Raw genomic sequence first — 13,211 nt, 5'->3', positions numbered from 1 at the left:
GTGTGCCTCATATATCTGATGAGCATGGCGAATGAGCAGGAGAAAGAAATAGAATTGGGGAGTGGTGCAGCCTTGAGCCAATGAGATGTGATGCTTTTGCACAGATAAAATGTTGATATCACTGGCACTGCAATCACATGATTAGTCCTCAGGAAGTAACTGAATGAAAATGAACGTAATCTTATTGTAATGCCCTAATTTCATTGGAGTGACACTCAATCAGCAAAGTCTTACTTTTCTGAGATTTTAGACAAAACTGTGAAAACATAATAAATGTTGATGCTATCAACAGGACAAAGTCATCCATGGTTTTGGCAGGTATTAGCAAGAGCAGAGTTTATTTGTCATTCTCAAAAACTCTGGGGAAGGTGTCATCGTTCAGTGAGGAAATTACCAGGGCAGAATTTCCTCCGATTCCCATTGACCCCTGTTTACTCAGGGTCCGTGATGGCCAAATGAATCAAATACTACTTTTATGCAAGGGAAGTTACTCTGATCTCACCTCAAAAGAGGTAAACGTTAAAATAATAAAAAGCAAAAGTGTAAAACACGGCTTGTTTGAACACTGTACTCACAATGTTTAAGGGAAAACTGGTGCATGGACTTCTGATTTTGAGGGAAGGTTCATCCTATTTGTGGTGAGGCTGTTTGGTTGTGCACTGTGACACAGAGACAAAAAGATACTCCACTCTGGACCATGGGGAACAAAACCATCCTGTTCACGGTGCATCAGACAGTGACAAACACACACGACTGTCTGCTCCGATTGGACATTGATCATCTCAATCTCAACATTTGCTGATGATCAATAGTAGAACAGAAGCCAGCGGTTCCCATCATCCCAGTTGGAAAGCAAAAAGGGAATGCGATGGTCAGATGAAGTGGTAGTAATTGGGGAATTGGTGTAAATTACAGTGGGAGTGACAGAAGGAGGGTGGAAAGGGAAATCATCAGTGGAAGAGCATATAACAGCAGAAGGGGTAGTGCAAGTGAAGTAGGAGTGTGAGGAAAGAGTAGGACGAAGGAGGAAGAATGACGAATGAAGTTATAGTGACAGGGAAAATCTTGTTTTTGGGGAAGCGGGATTGGGTGCGAAAACATCACTGTTCAGGAAAATCGAGATCAGGTTTCCATTGAAAATTAAGAAAAGATTTCATGTTCTTTCTTTTCTTTCACTTGATCCTTGTTAAGATGATACATGTACTCTATCTTTCTGTATCAAGTGCAGAGGTTTTTTTTATTGTCTTTTGTGGTGTTTCAACATTTTTGATTTTTCTTTTCAGTATGTATTTGCTTCCAATTAAAGGTTGACATGAGAATATGATTTGATCTCCTGCAGTTTGTCCATAACATAGAATTTAATTTAGTATTTATCCTCATCACACCAGCTGATTTAAACAAACAATGAATTATTCTGTGTCCATCCTGCAGATGAAAAATGTCTCCAGATCTGGCTATTGCAGTGCCTCCAAAAGGTTAATGTTCCAGCGCAAGATGCCAAACCCCAGCTCATCCTAAATTATTTACAAGCTTTTTGAATAAAACATGCAAAGTGTGAAAGGTGAATTCAACTCTGTGTCAAAAATGTTATTTCTGGCTTCCTCATAAAAGATGTTAACTACATCACTCTGTAAATTGACCAAAATAAGAAAAACAGAGACTGGAATTCTCAAATCCTCCTCTGAATAACATCTGGGAAACAGGAAGGAAATCACGGTTTGTTTGTGATATTCATAAATGACGAAGGTGAGCATGTAGAAAATGGTGAGGGGTTGTGGCAGTGGAATGCTGACCAATGTTGTGGATGACACAAAGCTGAGCTGAGTGGCTCACAATCAGGAGAATATAAATAGATTATTCAGATAGCCAGATCAATGGCCGATGAAATTTAACACTAATAAATATGGGATGATGCACGTCAGAAGTAATAAGAAAAGTGAGTACTCAAACTATGAAGGGGAGGGCTAAATTTGCTCGTTTTTTCTTTGCAGCAGGGAAGGTTGAGGAGGGATCCTGCTGCAGGTATACTGGAGTATAGGGGTATGGAGAGGATGAACAAACAGAAGCTGTTTCCCTTAGTCAAAGGGTCAAAAACAAAGGAACGCATTTTTGAAGTGAAAGGCAGGGATTTGAGAGAGGATTTGTGGAATGTGTTTCGTACTGAGAGGGTGGTATGAATCTGGAATGCATTGTCTAGGAGGGTTGTTGAGGGAAGTAACCTGACAAACGTTTACAAAGCCTTTGGATGTGCACTTGCTGGCACAGATGTGATAGGGCTTTAATTTGTTTCATGATTCTATGCATTGGCAGCCATGAATACTCTGATATATTCTGAAGCAATAAACAATGGCAGTTGCTGGTTTGTTCCTTTGTCTGGACTCAGTACGTGGTGAGATTACACACCAGAATCATCTCATGGAGTTTCAGCCCTTTCTTCACCTATAGCATCCAAGCCATCTCTGGGAACATCCAGAGTAATTCACATGCTCAGTGCATGCATTGTCTAACAACAACACGAGCATTTTTCCAGCTGTTTACCACCATTATAACAGTTACAGCAATGTCATGGACACAGATTTTTCTTCAATATAATGCAGACTTCTAGCTTTGAGGGTGCTATTTCTCTGAAGCATAATAAATTACTTCCCAGGTATTCACTTTGACAAACAGCAAGTTTTCCTGTGTTTTGCTGCCAGTTATTTATCACAAAATTCCCCACTCCACTCCACCCCTTCAATATTTACCATTTAATATTTTCTTGTGCACTGTCTTCCTGATCTCTCACACGTCAATCCCTCACATCCCCCACACTCTCCATCCTCATTTGTGAATCGCGGATAAACCTGAGCCTCATCTCTATCATATATTCCAACTTCCAACTCACACTGTGAACTGATATGATTCCTTCCCTCAGCATGTTCATTAGACTGGCCATGCCTGATGTGCTATTCATCTCGACCTTTTACTCAGTTTCTGACCCGCTGCTTTGGTTACTAAACTCCTGGTTTATTAGTTTAAATCCATTCGACATGCACTAGCAAAGCTCCCCAAAAGGATGTTGTAGCTCCTCCAGTTAAGATGCAATCTGTCTTTTTTGTACAGGTCCAACCTGTCCTGGAACAAATCCCAAATATCCAAAAATCTGAAACCAGCAACCTTGAACTAGATTTTTACAACATGTTAAATTATACTGCCATCCTAATCCTTACCTCTTTTCCATATGGCACGGGGAGTAATTCAGAGATTACAGAGGATTGTTCTGTCTCTCTCTCTCACACACACACACATTCGCATACACAATCAGACCGACACTACATTACTTTGCAGAAGAAAACCAATAACCTTATAAATAGTCAGAATGTTAACTGGAATGAAGGATTTAGTTAAAGAAAGGACGAGAGACATTTATTTCTTCTGGATGTCAGTTTCCTCGCTGATTTGGAGAGTTCATCTTCAGATGGTTCATCACTATCCTAGTGAACATTATCAGTGAGACTCCGGTGAAATGCTAGTGTTATGTCCCACTCTCCATTCATGTGTTTAGGTTTCCTTGAGTCAGTGATGTCATTTCCAGTCTTGGTGATTTCATGCCTGGTCCGTTTCCTCAGAGAGTGTAAGATGGAATCAAATCCATGTGTTTGTTGATAGAGTTCCGGTTGGATTGCCATGATTCGAGGAATTCTCGTGCGTTTCTCTGTTTGGCTTGTCCTAGATGGATGCACAGACCCAGTCTAAATGATATACCTCCTCATCCGTATGTAAGGATCTAGTGAGAGTGGGTCATGTCTTTCTTTCTGGTTAGTTGTTGTTCATGCATCCCGGTGGCTAGTTTCCTGCCTGTTTTTCCGATGTGGTGTTTGTAACAGTAGTTGCAAGGCCTTTTCTTCCTGGAGCAGAACAGACAAAGATGTGAACTTATTGTGGTGCTTAAAAGTATGAAGAAAGCTGCAGAGTCAAACAGGAAAACTCTGTTCCGTTAGTTGGCATTACAGCATCAAAGAGTTCTAATTTCAAAATGGTCAGCAAAAGAGCTGGGACTGAGATACATAAATACTTCTTTATTGAGAGAGTTGTTAGGATTTGGATTATACTGCCTGGGAGAGTTGTAGATGACGATTCAATAAAGAATTGGATATTTATTTGGAAATTATGAATTTAATGGGCTACAGAGATAGGGCTGGCAAATGGAAGATGCTGGGGAAACATTACTGGAGCTGGTGCACACACAGTGGCCAATGGCCTCCTCCTGTACTTTAAAGGCTTGTACTGTATCAAGTGTCTGATGCAAATAAAAGTCAGTATCGGATTATTTCCCGTTTTAAGTGCTCGCAAATATCTGATTATTTGGTGCAGGATAAACAGTTAAAATGCAAATATTGCAAGGTCAGTCTCATTATGTAGTCTATTTATTACTCAGAACATGAATATTTTAAATGTTATGTTCTGATAACGAAAACAAATATATCATTGCTTTGGCACAAATCTCTTTGAAAAGCTCTGACTTTTCCCTCACATCATAATATGTCCTTTTTTTTTCACTGTCCACATTTCATATTAAGTATCATTCTTTATAAAAGTCGGCAGTTTTCAAATTATTCTTCGCTAAAATTTGATAACATAAATTATGAACAGTGCATGTTGAATTATTGCCATTTCTAAATTGCTGGCTATTAGCTGAAGCTCGTACATTTCACTGAGAAATTGAACTGATTGTTTATATATAAATGTATAAGATTGTTCAATCGTTTACTCACTCCGAACATGTAATCATTCAGAAGCCTACCATTTTCAAAATGTTGGAGTGGCAATGCATTGTTTTGAATCCTGACATTGAATATATAATTCTGATCACAACAGTTAGGTACCATGTTCTTTATTCGATACAAAATAAAATGTGCAATCTTTATTTTTGTGTTATAAAAACTTGATAGGAGTTTGTACTTTACTCTCATAAATATAGAATCGACCTAATTGTTTTCAGAGATTATAGTTCAGTTGAATAATCATACTTCATATCTCATTTTTGCCCAATTCACGAAACATAGCTAACAGCTGATTATTGTTCGGGTCAGTAAACTCAACACCTTGCAATGAGCTACGCTAAAAATGGCTTCCAAAAGATTTGGAATCATTTACAGTGTTACTGGAATTTACAGTTGCTGTGATGCTGAGTGACACACTGACCTGCTCCTAAATCTGTGCGAAGAGTTTCTAACCTGGGTCAGGGCAGTCAGTCAAACATTTCTTCACAACAAATAATTTGGAATGCACCCTGGGAAAGGTGAAAGCTCGCTAACAGACTATTACGGGTCTCAGTGTAGCTACAAATAATGCCCAAATTAGATATCAATGGCTGACCAGCAACCATGTTTTAAAAATTCATCTTCAGTCAGAGCCTGGCCCGTTGGGCAGATGTGTCGACATGCAGTGTCAGAATCACACCGTACAACTTACTGATGGTGCTGACACCTGGCCTTCCACCCAGACTCCATACATCTGCACCCTGGACCGGATGCTGGGAAAAGACGTTAAAAAGTTGACAGTCTGATGCACTATCTTGAGTCTCACACAGAAACCTCTGAAACCATACCCAATAAATGTCACCTTCATTAACACCAGTATCAAAATGAAATTTTACATCTCTGTGGATGGCCAGAGATTAATACACGGTTCACCAAACAGACTGTATCTGAAGAAAACAGCAGCAAACGGCAGGCCAAGAAGCACGTTAATAACTGAACTTGGCGGATTCTGTTTGGTGTGTGGTGACATACACATATTGGACTGGCACTCAGGTGACTGTAACAATGCACAACGTAAATGTAAATTTTGACCTAACACCTCGTCAAAGCTTCCTGATCTCACACACATCACTCCCTCACACAATCAAGAATTGATGAGAATCTACAAGCTTGGTGAAACAGGAATCATAGTACAGGCCCTTCAGCTCTTGACGTCCTGCCGACATTTTATCCTGTTCTAAAATCAGACTAACATACATGCCTTTCACTTTACGATCATTCATGTGCCTATCCACACACCCACACTCTCTGTGTAAAGAACCTACCTCGGACATCTCCCATAAATATTCCTCCAATTACTTTAAAAACGTGCCACCTCATCATAGCCACTTCTGTCCTGAGTGAACGTTTCTGGCTAAACTCTCTATCTATGCCTCTAATCATCTTGTCCATCTCTATCAAGTTGTGCGAGATAAGTGGCTATCCAGCCCCATCTACGGCACTTTTTATTTCCCTTCCCAGGAACAAAGACACGGAGGAGTCTGTCCAAAACTTTTTCATTCAACTTTGCAAAGTCGGGTGCTGTTCCCAAAGGTACACACACACAAGCATAGTAATCTCCACACATTATATACATGTATATGTGGGCTGGGTTTACTACTGCTGCCTTGACCAACGAGTGCTCGGATTCCCCACTGTTTTCCTTATTTGGGTTCTGGTGCCTGGGATTCTTTTATCATTCACTTGGCCAATCAGTGTTTGAGCTTCCCGTTCTTCCCTTATATGGATGATGTTGTACAACTGTGGTTAAGGGCGGCCTCTCAACTATCGAGGAAAGCTGTTACAACTGTTTCATTCATATAAACGTGGGGGAGGTCCGGCAACAGTTGAGTGTCTGCTTGTGTTTACTATGAGGTAGAAAAGACTAAAAGGCAGCTAACCGTTTAAAAATTACACTACCCCCTACAAATCCCCCGTGTCTTTTCTTACGGCCTGTAATTTTTCAACCGTAAGTTTCTTCTCCAGGGCATTTAATAACTCCCGAGCTTGTTCATCAAACTGCCCTTCTCTAATACTACCCCCGGCCAAGCGGGATTCACGTTGTTCCATCTCGAGATTTATTCGTTCAACCTGCCCATAGGGAACATCCTTCTTAGTAAGGGCGGTTTCGATCAGTCGTTGAGTTAATCCCCGGACACAGGGAATAACGCAACACCCAAGGGCAGTGAGTACCCCTGCCACCACTATACATGAGACAAGAAAGGGAACGACCACCCCCGTCCATTTACCGAACCAAGCTTCCAACCAGTCCGTGAGGCCAGAGTCGATGCCCGAGTTTTCGGCCAGTTCGTCCGCCAATGTGGTGAGTCCATCCAGGGCGCGGGTGATGGACCCATCAGGGGCTGTGTTGTTGGGGATGTAAGTGCAGCACTGAGTGCCTATCATGACGCAAACACCCCCCTTCTCTGCCAACATCATGTCTAAGGCCAACCTATTTTCCCACGCCATCCGACTAGTGGCGTCCAGTTGTTCTGCTATTCCTTTCACTGCATCCCGGGTATAATTAATGAACCTCTGCTGATTGTAGTAAATATAATTAATCCAATCCACATTCTTATTGATGGTCACCCACCAGAACAGTGACGACTCAAAACCCGCCGCTATCTGGTTCCTAGCCTTTTATTCGTCAGGAACACCCCCTGGGGACCCCTATGGCATCTAAATATATGTTATCATCAAAAGAGGTCTCCAAAGCTCTCTCCGTTCTTCCACTAGAATGGGGTTGCTCTTGTTTTTCGAATACCAGGGTGAATGGGATGGCCAATTGAACGATCGCACAAGTGCCCGTCCATTTTTGGGGCAGGTTCGGTCGCAGAACCCTCCCACCACAGTACCACCAGAGGTCTGCCCTAGGTACATGAATGTGGGAGAAATTCCCGCCCCCGGTAGTTTCATTGACCAGCCGAATTGATCCGCTGCACTTGTCAAATGTCCCCACATCGTCGTCCCACTGTAGTCCCGTCCGAGAGACGCAGGCCTGGTGCGTACCCGTTACCCCTGAGAATGATGGCGGGCGGGACGCCCCCTCAGACCTGACGGGGGGAAACTTCAAACTCAAGGGTCGACAAGTGGGGTCGTTCCAGGCCTCTCGGTCCTGGTACAGCCTTATCATGCAGTCCATGGCTCGTGGGTGTTTCTCCCATCCCAACGGGAATGGGACCACCTGAGGGTTAGGGCGGGCACTCGTGCATGCGTAGCAATCACTCTTTTTCATGCTCCTCACAGTATATTTGACCCATTCCATCCAGGCATTCGCCTCCCCGTATCCCGTTTCTATTTCAAAGGTCTTTTCCAAATTCCTCGTCTCAATTATTCTAATCTTTTCCTGCTTATCAGTGGGGGATGAGCCCCCAGACTCAGCTTCATTGACCGTGATATACGTGCAGCACAGCTGCATTCCCCCCCCATCCTGCCTGGCCCCCAACTCTAATACCCAGTATTGTTCTATTAAGTCTCGCCTCGTTCTTTTCCAAGTTCTTTATGGTCAGATAAAGCGGATTGCACTGATTCTGCCCACAATCTCGTCCAGGGGTGATGGGATCACGGACAACTGACACCATAGCCTGGACCACGGGGGCTGGAGGCCTATTTATGCCTTCCCTACCATGCAATTGTAATACTAACGTCTGACCCTGGAATCCCCTTTCTCTCTCTAGATTCTGCTTAGTTTGATTCAGTTCACTTTTAGTCCTACAGGGCACCAACTCACATAGGTCTAAGCTAAATGTCTGTGTTGATTGGTTGGCAAGCACGGAGATGGTGAACCACTGACGGTCCTCTGCTTGTTTTTTCCAGAGGCCAAATTGGGTAACACGCACGCTATGACCCAGCCCAAGGATAATGGCATAGCAAGTTAACAATACGATTGACCGCATTTTTTTTTTTTTCGCGACACCCGTAGCCCGAGGGCACAGTTCCTTTAGACTCGCCAAAGTCCGATTAGTTCGTTCTCAGGGTCTCTGTTCCTTAGATGCCTTTGTCAGAGAGGTTCGTTCGTCCTCCGTCGGTTGTGGCACTGGTCCCTTGACTCGAGTGTAATGCGTCCAGCCCTTTTCGGCCGTACGGACAGCCGTTTCGGTCGTCAAAAGTACCAGGAAGGGACCGTCCCAAGTTGGTTCGAGGGTACGTTGCTTCCAGCTTTTAATCAGGACCCACTGACCCGGCTTGACGGTGTGCACCGCAAACTCGAGGGGCGGCGTCTGTGCCAAAAGTCCCTGTTGGCGTAAACGAGATAAAGCAGACCCCAGAGCCACCACATATTTTTGCACAAACATATCCTGAGACTCAAATGCAGGAGGTTCCCCCTTCGGCCCATGGAACGGGAGGCCAAATAACATTTCGAAATGGGAGACGCCCAAATCCCGCCTTGGCTGGGTGCGAATTTGCAATAGGGCAAGGGGTCGGCATTTGGTCCAAGGCAGGCCGATTTCACTAGTGAGCTTGGTTAGCTGCTTTTTGATGGTCTGGTTCATTCTTTCGACCTTGCCCGAGGAGGAGGGATGCCAGGGGGTGTGTGCAAATCCCAGTCAATCCCCATTGCTTGCACTACATTCTGGAGGACGGTCGAGGTGAAGTGGCTCCCCTGGTCAGAGTCAATAGCGCGGGGTAGCCCAAATCGTGGGATGATTTGCTCGAGTAGAATCTTGCTAACCTGAGTTGCCGTTGCCGTGGTAGTGGGGAAAGCTTCCACCCATCCTGTCAGGTGATCTACCACTACTAATAGGTACTTCAGGCGACCTATGGGGGGGAGCTCAGTGTAATCTACCTGGATATACTCAAACGGCCTATAGGCCGGACTCCTACCCCCTTGTCTTGCATGCTGCCGCAGCCTCCTTTTGTTAATCTTTCGACATGTTATACAATCTCCTGTGACCTGCTTGGCTACCGTGTACAGACCAGGGTGAGCATATCGGCGCAGGAAGGCATCACACAGTGCCTGGGCGCCCCAGTGACCCCCTTGGTGTAAACGGGCAATAATGTCCCGCGTCAACGGTCGATTTAGTAGCTGGCGGCCATCGGGTAAGGTCCACTTGCCTTCCCTATCCTTTGTACCCCCCAGAGACGCGAGAAGAGTTTCTTCTTTGTCAGTAAACGTGGGCACTTCGGTAATTTCGGATATCTGTGGAATCCTTACCAGGCAGTTTATTACTTCCTTCCCCACCCATCCCCTTTCCAAAGAAAGTCCGCCGGGTTCTGGCAGCCCCCGACTTCTATTCGGAGGCCTTCTCGGTCTAACAATATGGCTTCATATTTCAGAATTCTCGAGTCAGTCAGCCCCCTCCCGGCTTTCTGATTCAGGATAGTTCTAACCTGGTGGGGAGTAGTGACTGTCAAGGGGGCCCCGAAAGTCAACTTCCTGCTTTCCTCTACCAGCTTTGCCGTGGCTGCCACCGCTTGGACACACTCCGGCCACCCTCGGGAGACTGGATCCAGAATTTTTGACAGGAAAGCCACGGGCTTCCTTTTACCCCCCCAGTCCTGGGTCAATACTCCAAGAGCGGTTCCCTTTCTGGAGTTCACAAAGAGGCGAAATGTCTTACTAAAATCCGGCAAGCTTAAAACAGGTGCGGCCATCAATTTTCCTTTTAGGATTTCAATTAACTTTTTCTCCTCCTCCTCCCATTTTATTCTGTTGGGTGCCTCCTCAATGAGTTTTAGGTACAAGTCTTTAGTAAGGGGGGCATAGTCGTCTATCCATAACCGACAATAGCCTAAGAGTCCCAAGAACTTCCGCAACTCCCTCTTGGTCGTTGGGAGGCCTAGTTCGATTATTGCCCGCACCCTTTCCGGACTTATTCGTTTCTGTCCCTGGCTTATCAAGTGTCCCAGGTACTTAACCTCTTTCTCGACATATTGGAGCTTCTTCTGACTCACTCTTAACCCCTTCTCAGCGAGGTAATTTAACAGGGCATTAGTCCCAAGTAGAACGTCCTCTTCCGCCGGTCCGGATAAAAGGAGATCGTCCACGTATTGTATAAGCTTAAGGGCCGGGGACAAGGTTAGTCCCTCCAATAATTGTTCCAGAATCTGCCCGAACAGAGTCGGGGACTCAGTGAATCCTTGGCGGAGTACGGTCCACCTGTACTGTTGTTTTCTGCCAGTATCAGGATCCTCCCATTCAAAAGCAAAAAGATCCCTACTGTCCTTGTCCAGGGGACACGCCCAGAAGGCATCCTTTAAGTCTATAACACTAAACCAGCCGTGGTCCGGGGGTATTCGCCCCAGAATACTGTTTGGGTTCGGTACCACAGGGTGCCGTACTTGGACCATTTTATTTACTTCCCTTAGGTCTTGGACCATTCGGTAGCTCCCGTCCGACTTCCGGACCGGCAGGATGGGGGAATTGTATCGTGACATACAGGGCTCTACCAATCCATCTTTTATTAGGTCTTCCATAACTGTCTTCAGGCCCTGCCTCCCTTCCCAAGAGATGGGGTATTGGCGCACTCTGACGTCGGGGCTCTGGGGCTTTACATTTACCTCCACAGGTCGAATTGCGAGTCCTCCCCGGTTCCCTTTGGCGACCCAAACCCTAGGGTCTATCTCTGTCAATCGGGACTCACTAAGGTATGACATGGTAACGGCTAATTCTTCCTCTTCTCCCACTTCAATTCGCAATCCGAAACGGACTATCACATCTCGTCCCAACAACCCATAGGGAAGATGGGGGAGGTGAAGGAGTTCCACCTGGAGCTCCTCCTCCTCCAGCCGCAAGGGTTGTGGTTCGAATATTTTCGCACTAAAAACCCCACCCTTAAATCCTGAAATGTTTAATGTTTTAGCTTGGAAGCCAACCCCCCCGAGGATGGAGGGGAACTGAGGACCTGCCGGCGCCTGTGTCAACTAAGAAGGTAACATCTTGTCTAAATGGGCGCACCGTAAATTTACCAGGGGTTCTTGGTAGGCCCGTGTTCCGATCCTCCCCTGACTTCCCTAATCCATTTGTTCATACTCCATTTCATACATCCCTTCTCTTTCCCTTTTAAACTCGGGACAATCCCTTTTGAAGTGTCCCAGTTTCCCGCAATGGTAACATCCGGCCTTCTGAGGGCGTTCAATTCCATAAGATCCTCCTCTCTCACTTCTGCCCCGTCTCGCTTCTCTCCCTCTCCAACTTTTCTTCGACGTTCCTCTTTCCACCCCATAATCTCCCTCCCACATTCCGGTGGACTTACAAGCTTCCCGTACGGCTGCCACCATCATTTTTGTCTTATGTTTCTCCCTTATTACATCCCTCTGAACGTACACCTTCTGTGCTTCCCGTAATAATTCTGCAACATCCTTTTCAGCCCAATCCTCCACTTTCTGTAATTTCTTCTGAATGTCAGGCCATGACTTAGTCACAAAGTGCACCTTAAGCATGCCCTTGCCTATTTCCCTATCGGGTTCTAAACCTGAATACTTTCGCATGGACTCCTGCAAACGGTCTAAAAACTCACTCTGGGATTCATCCTTTTTCTGTCCAACTTCAAATGCTTTCACTAAATTCCGCTGTTTGGGCACGCAGGTTTGGATCCCCCTGATTATAAGGCTTCTGAGGTCTGTCATATTGGCCCGTCCCCCCGCGTCGTTATGATCCCACCGGGGGTCCTCTAAGGGGCACTTCTGCTCTCCACGCTGAGGGCCGTCCTGACGCTCCCTATCCCAAATGGCCATTGCACTATTCCGGATCATAACAATTTCATCGTAATTAAATATTATTTTCATCATGGCCTGCAGTTCAGCCCATGTGTATATACTGGGCCCCAGAAATTGGTCCAGTTGTATTCCCACACTGACGGGGTCGTCCATTGGCCGGCTAGTTCATTACGGAGTTGCCGGATATCCCCAGAATTTAAAGGTTGTACTACGAACCCGGTCCGTTCATTCCCAAAAGGCACCTCCCGTAAGCGGTTCAGCTGTTCAATATTGTCACTCCTCCCAGCTCTCAATCCCTCTTCTCGACCTCTCCGCATCTCGAGTCGGACTGATTTCCTAGTGCCTGGGGTGAGTTCTGCGCCCCCTCCTGTGCCCCCCCCAGCAGTCCCTTCCTCACTGGTCATAGCCTGCTGGGACTCGGATTTATCCGTCGCAGGAGGGAGGTCCGCGCTGGACGCCTGGTCGTGTGCGGGTGGTATATATGGGGGCGGGGCACACGGTGGCAAACCGTCGGTGAGGATGTCCCAAGACTTCTGGGGCTTCCTTGGGTCTGTTTGGGGAATCAGAGGATAGAGACGCGTGGGACTCTCGCCGTCGCCCGCCAACCAGGCGGCGGCATATTTGCTCTCCTCTGGGTCAAACGGTTGTTTTCTGTTAACATATACATTTAGGATTTGACACACCCAGTCTTCATCAGACCCATACTCGGGCCAAACTACCGAGGGGGCGCGGATAGGTTCTTTGGTCCATATAAAACAACAATATTTTATC

This window comes from Chiloscyllium punctatum, chromosome 19, assembly GCF_047496795.1.
Source record: "Chiloscyllium punctatum isolate Juve2018m chromosome 19, sChiPun1.3, whole genome shotgun sequence".
NCBI classification, from domain to species: domain Eukaryota; kingdom Metazoa; phylum Chordata; class Chondrichthyes; order Orectolobiformes; family Hemiscylliidae; genus Chiloscyllium; species Chiloscyllium punctatum.
The sequence above is the reverse complement of the archived record's forward strand: the minus strand, read 5'-3'. Positions refer to the sequence as shown.